This window comes from Vigna umbellata, chromosome 1, assembly GCF_029865625.1.
Source record: "Vigna umbellata cultivar VRB3 chromosome 1, Vumbellata_1.0, whole genome shotgun sequence".
Classification (NCBI taxonomy): Eukaryota; Viridiplantae; Streptophyta; class Magnoliopsida; order Fabales; family Fabaceae; genus Vigna; species Vigna umbellata.
Genome location: NC_142165.1, coordinates 80,122,084 through 80,127,690, shown reverse-complemented (window position 1 = coordinate 80,127,690; position 5,607 = coordinate 80,122,084). Strand labels below are relative to the sequence as shown.

The 5,607-nt window shown below is 39.5% G+C and overlaps 1 pseudogene; it reads left to right on the top strand.

Moving 5' to 3' along the window:
• The first annotated feature begins 1,856 nt into the window (after positions 1 to 1,856).
• On the top strand, positions 1,857 to 3,629 carry LOC148206527 (U-box domain-containing protein 26 pseudogene; annotated as a pseudogene).
• The last annotated feature ends 1,978 nt before the right edge of the window (positions 3,630 to 5,607 follow it).

Genomic DNA, 5,607 nt, shown 5'->3' with positions numbered 1-5,607 from the left:
ATGACATAATAAGCCAAAATGTCATCTAACTCACAAGTATATCCTTTTTACACTAAAGACACAAAATAGAAAAATCATATATGTAAATACAGAAAATACGAGAAAAATGGATTCAAAACTAACTTATCCAAAAAAAATTGATCAATTGATCTTATGAGTTTGTCCCAAGAAAAAATATTTCCGTATACTATCTACAAAAGATGAATGGATCATAGAAATCTTAAAAAGAGAAAAAAAGCTTTTAAAAAAGAATTTTTAGAAAAGCAAACTGTTTTAAAAAACTCTTATAAATTTTCTATTCATATAAAAAAAGTTTATCATTAAAGGAATAAATTTTTAATATTTTAAAATGCACTAGTTTATCAGTTACATGTATTTTCTCAATATCTATCTAGAACTACTTAATTTCTTATAGACATATATTAGATCCACGGTACTCTTAATTATAAATTGTAAAATATTAAATAATTGTGTTTCTTAATCAATTTAAAGTTTTCAATGGGTGAATACGATGGAATCATTAAAACATTGAAATTTTTCATAGATTTGTTTGCTGACTGTGTGCACTTTTTCTTCATTAGTCTGTTGAAGGGTCCAAAGACCATCAACATAAATTTCAATGGAAAAACAGTGGGAAATGTAGACTGAATTGAAAACTTAGAAGATAAGACATGCAATAAACAGTAAAGTACTGTTTAAGATATGCTTTCATGGATAATGGACATTAATGTTGGAAAATTTTGAAATATCAGCAAAATAACAAAAGTTTGAAAAGTAGCCAGCGATAAAAACCAGTAAACATCAAATCATTAACATTTTGTTTTAGAAAAATCAAATCCTTAGAAAAATAAATCTAAATAAACGTGGAATTTATTTTTTCACCATTTCAATATATATGCGTAATGTTGAAAAATATAACAAATTTAGAAAAATTATGTTTACAAATGATTTTAAATTTGATTCATCCTTTGAATAAATAATAGTTATATATATATATATAGAGAGAGAGAGAGAGCGAGAGATATGGAGGAATTTGTGATGCAGATGTGACAGGTACAGTGAGAATGAAGCAATGAAGAAAGATGCATGGGAAGAACCCCTTCTTCTTGTTATCCACACCAAACTTGTTTTAGCCACAATAAAGAGGTGGATCACAACCTGGATTCCGTTTCTAATATCTTCATCTTTGACCTTTGACTCAACCTAATCCACTTCTCTAACTTATTTGCATTTTGCTCCCTTTCATTTTTTCTATTCTCATTTCCCCCTCCCCTTTGCTTTCTTTTATTATTATATTATTATCATTTAATCACGGGTATGATGTAGTGCCGAATAATTAAATTATTTATTTATCGTTACTTTAAAAGTTATCAAATTATTGATCGGGAAAGTGCTTGGCAATGACTACAAGTTTTCATAGTTACCAAAGCAGTGTAGATGGACAAAGTGTATTTATTTAAACATATAAATATTTGTGGAGGTATGATTTGGATTGGATTGGATTGGTTAATTGTAAATGTATGGAAGTGTGGGGGTTGTAGAGTAGCGAATGTACCTATTATTACGTTGTGATTGTGGTGTAGGGGTATTGGGTAGTAAGTTGGTAGAATGTAGGATGAAAGTAATAGGTTTAGGTTTTGAGAAATTGAATTGAGTTAATAGAGAGAAGAGAAGGGTGAAAGAGACGGAAGAATGAAAAGAGGAGGGGGGCAATGGGTATAATAAATAGAGGAGTAAGATTTGAGGGAGTAAAAGTGGGACCCAGAGGTGGCATATTTGGTTTGACCAATCTTTTGGTGTTGGGGAAGCAAGGAGGGTTAGATTCCAAGTTAGATGGTAGCACACGTGTGGGGGAAGGAAGAGTCAGATAAGGGGCAGGGTATGGCAGAGCCAGTCCCTCTCTGTGCCTGTTGGGTATGTTCCTCTGTTTCATCTCATATAAGAGAAACCAAAGCGTGACATACCTAAAGAGAATTTGCAGACCCTTCACATTTAGCACAACTTTTATTAATATTAATATTTTATTTTTATTATCATTATTATTATCATTATTATTATCATCGTACCCTCTTCCACTCATCCATTACAAACGATGCCTGCAAGTTTAGAACCCTTGGATTTGGGGGTTCACATACCCTACCACTTCAGATGCCCAATCTCTCTGGAACTCATGAGAGACCCCGTCACCGTCTGCACCGGTCAAACCTACGACCGACCCAGCATCGACTCCTGGGTTTCCGCCGGTAACACCACCTGCCCCGTCACACGTGCCACTCTCACCGACTTCACCCTAATCCCCAACCACACTCTCCGCCGCCTTATCCAGGACTGGTGCGTCGCCAACCGCGCTTTCGGTGTCGAGCGAATCCCCACTCCCAAACAGCCCGCAGACCCCGCCCTGGTTCGCTCCCTTCTCAATCAAGCATCCTCTGATTCCGCTCCAAACCACCTTCGTCTCTCCTCTCTCCGACGACTCCGACAACTCGCTCGCGACTCCGACAAGGACCGCTCTCTCATTTCCTCTCAAAACATCCGCCAGATCCTTCTCCCTATCACTTTCAACGCTGCGGACGAGTTGAAGCACGAGTCCCTCGCGCTACTCGTTTTGTTCCCCCTCGCCGAGTCCGAATGCGCCGCTCTCGCATCCGACTCCGACAAGGTTTGTTACCTCTCGCGGTTGCTCTCGCACAGCTCGCTTGAAGTCCGAGTCAACTCGGCCGCGTTGATTGAGATCGTCGTCGCCGGGACGCACTCGCCGGAGCTCCGCGCGCAGGTGAGTGATGTTGACGAAATCTATGACGGAGTCGTGGACCTGCTCCGCAGCCCGATCTCGTACCCGCGCGCTCTCAAGATCGGGATCAAGGCCTTGTTCGCGCTGTGCTTGGTGAAGCAGACTCGGCACAAGGCGGTGGCCGCTGGTGCGCCGGCGGTACTCGTCGATAGGCTCGCGGACTTCGAGAAATGTGACGCGGAGAGGGCGCTCGCCACGGTGGAGCTACTCTGCAGGATTCCCGTGGGATGTGCCGCGTTCGCTGGCCACGCACTGACTGTGCCGATGCTGGTGAAGATAATACTGAAGATATCGGACCGCGCGACGGAGTACGCGGCCGGAGCGTTGCTGTCGTTATGCTCCGAATCGGAGCTGTGCCAGCGAGAGGCGGTGACGGCGGGGGTGTTGACCCAGCTTCTTCTTCTGGTGCAGAGCGATTGCACGGAGAGAGCCAAGAGGAAGGCCCAGATGTTGCTGAAGCTTCTTCGGGATTCGTGGCCGCAGGATTGCATCGGAAATTCTGACGATTTTGCATGCAGCCAGGTTGTTGTGGTTCCCTTCTAACGATTTTTAATTTTTTGCTATTGTAATAATCTCCATAATTTTAGTGAAGAAAAAAGAAAATTAGATTCGAAGATAAGAAAAATGGACAGAGTTTGTGAAGTCGAAGCTTAATTAATTAGTCTTTTTGTCTAGATTGGTAAATAAATAGAGTTGTAATTCTATATTTAATTATTTTTCTTCTCTTGGTTTTGTATGTAAGGATTATTGTGATGAAGGAAAGCACAACGTTTGCTTCGTCAGAGTTTGTAATTTTTTAAGATGAAAAATATCAAAATAGAGCTAACTTTCTATTTTCTTTTTTTTCTCCTTTTCTCTCCCTTACCCTGTTTCAACTTTCTAGTTATATAGCATATGTTCAGGAATTTAATCGTGATCGAAATGGTTGGTTATTAGAATAGGTGAATATGCTTTACATTTGGGAACCTGGTTAATTATTAGGGGAATGGAAACATTCACTGCCATTTGGTGAAGTACACGTTTCTGTTAGTTGCACAGGCACAAGTGTTTTTGACTTCCGAAGAACATCGTTTTAATAATCATTATGTTGGGGACTCTTCTCCATGGCTTCCACTGCTAACCTAAGAAGAAAAATTTAGCTTTTTTCTTCTTTTTTGTAAATATGCACTTTTTTTTTGTATGTGAATTTATGTAGCTTTTTCTGAAGCCTTTTTTCTGTACATCAATTTTGTTCTGGACAATACTGCGACCCCAATAAGATTTTTATTTTCTCCTCTTAACCCAGTTTATTGGTGAAGAATGATACGAGGATGGATGTGGCTTGAATTGGAATCTGTAAAAAAGGTAACGACAACCTATGTGATGGGGTATTTTGTAAGTGATGGGGGTATTTTATAATTGACAGAGGAAGAGTGTATAAGAAAAATAATTGAGAAGATAAAAGAATGTTAAAGTGAAACTACAGATGGTGCATTCCAATGGAAGGCTATCTATATAGGGGCATTACCATCAATGTATCAACTTGTAGTTGAACAGCGTATTAGTCTATGACTAAGAAGTTTGAGCAAGAACAAAACAGAGGGAACAGAAGGCTGCACGGGTTTGAAACGTCTTTGAATGAAAAAGAAAGAGGGGGCACATGTGAGGGAACATGGTGGGGTCAAGAGGGTCCTACTACAAGGACTGGGAAAATGGTTTATGTGGCTTACAAATAGAGGAGAGGAGAGTCACATGTTGGTGGGAATCAAACAATTGTATCACATGGGTGCTTGCTTATTTGTTATTCTCTTCACTCCTTTTTCAATATTTTTTGATGGGTACTGCTACAACTACTGGTGCTCACACATCACATGCCCAGCCTTGTTTCTGCTCCACAGTCCCTTACAGATAGAAATTTATTTTGTCTTCCAATCCAAGCTTGGGATATGTAGCACCCGGGACCCATCATCTACTGTCGCCCTTTTTAGCTTTTTCTAATTATCTTGTATTCCTCCTTTTGGGACACCCACCTAAGGGATGAGGTGATGGGCAACCTTTCCAGCGAGTTTTAACAGTAAATTAAAGTATTCCAAGTCAGAGATTGTGTATTGTATGTAAAGATACTTAGGGTGAGATTTCATTCATGATTCATCAGTGTCTTGCTGCTTTTGGGTTGTCTCCAAGAAAAGAAGTCAAATTGATATTTACATTGTTTCCCCTCTTAATGGGAGACGCATGATATCATTGATATTTTCTTTGTTCCTTCGCGTGCTTGATGTGTTGTTTTCAGCTGTCCTACAGTACAGTTAAATGCTTTCTGCAGACAACAATTCAAACACTGGCGTAAGGGTCTTCGTCCATAGTGAACAATGACGATTACTACTACCACCTGCTGAGCATGCCATGCATGTATTATTGGGTTCTTATGATTCAACCATCACTTTCACACACTATTGAACACAATAAAGTGAAAGACCACACGTGCTCCTCTTCACTGCTTTGTTTCTCAAGTTCACATTGACAAAATGTTGGCTGATTCCAATCGTGCACTTCCTGTTTACAGTTCAGAGACCAAGAGTGGAACTGTTGTTGTCAAGGACTACGAGTGTCCATGATGGTGACCATTTTTCCTGATAATACTATACACTAGCCTATTTTCATCTAACGTAACACTCTGATTTATATTTGGTTCCACTATTTTTTTTTGTTTTGTGAAATTGAGGACAGCTTGCATCTCTTATGGTGATAAAGTTCATGCTTCTACATGACTACTAATAAATAAGGCAACTAGCCAGAGAGTCTATTTGTGGTTTTGACAGACAACTAAATTCAATTGG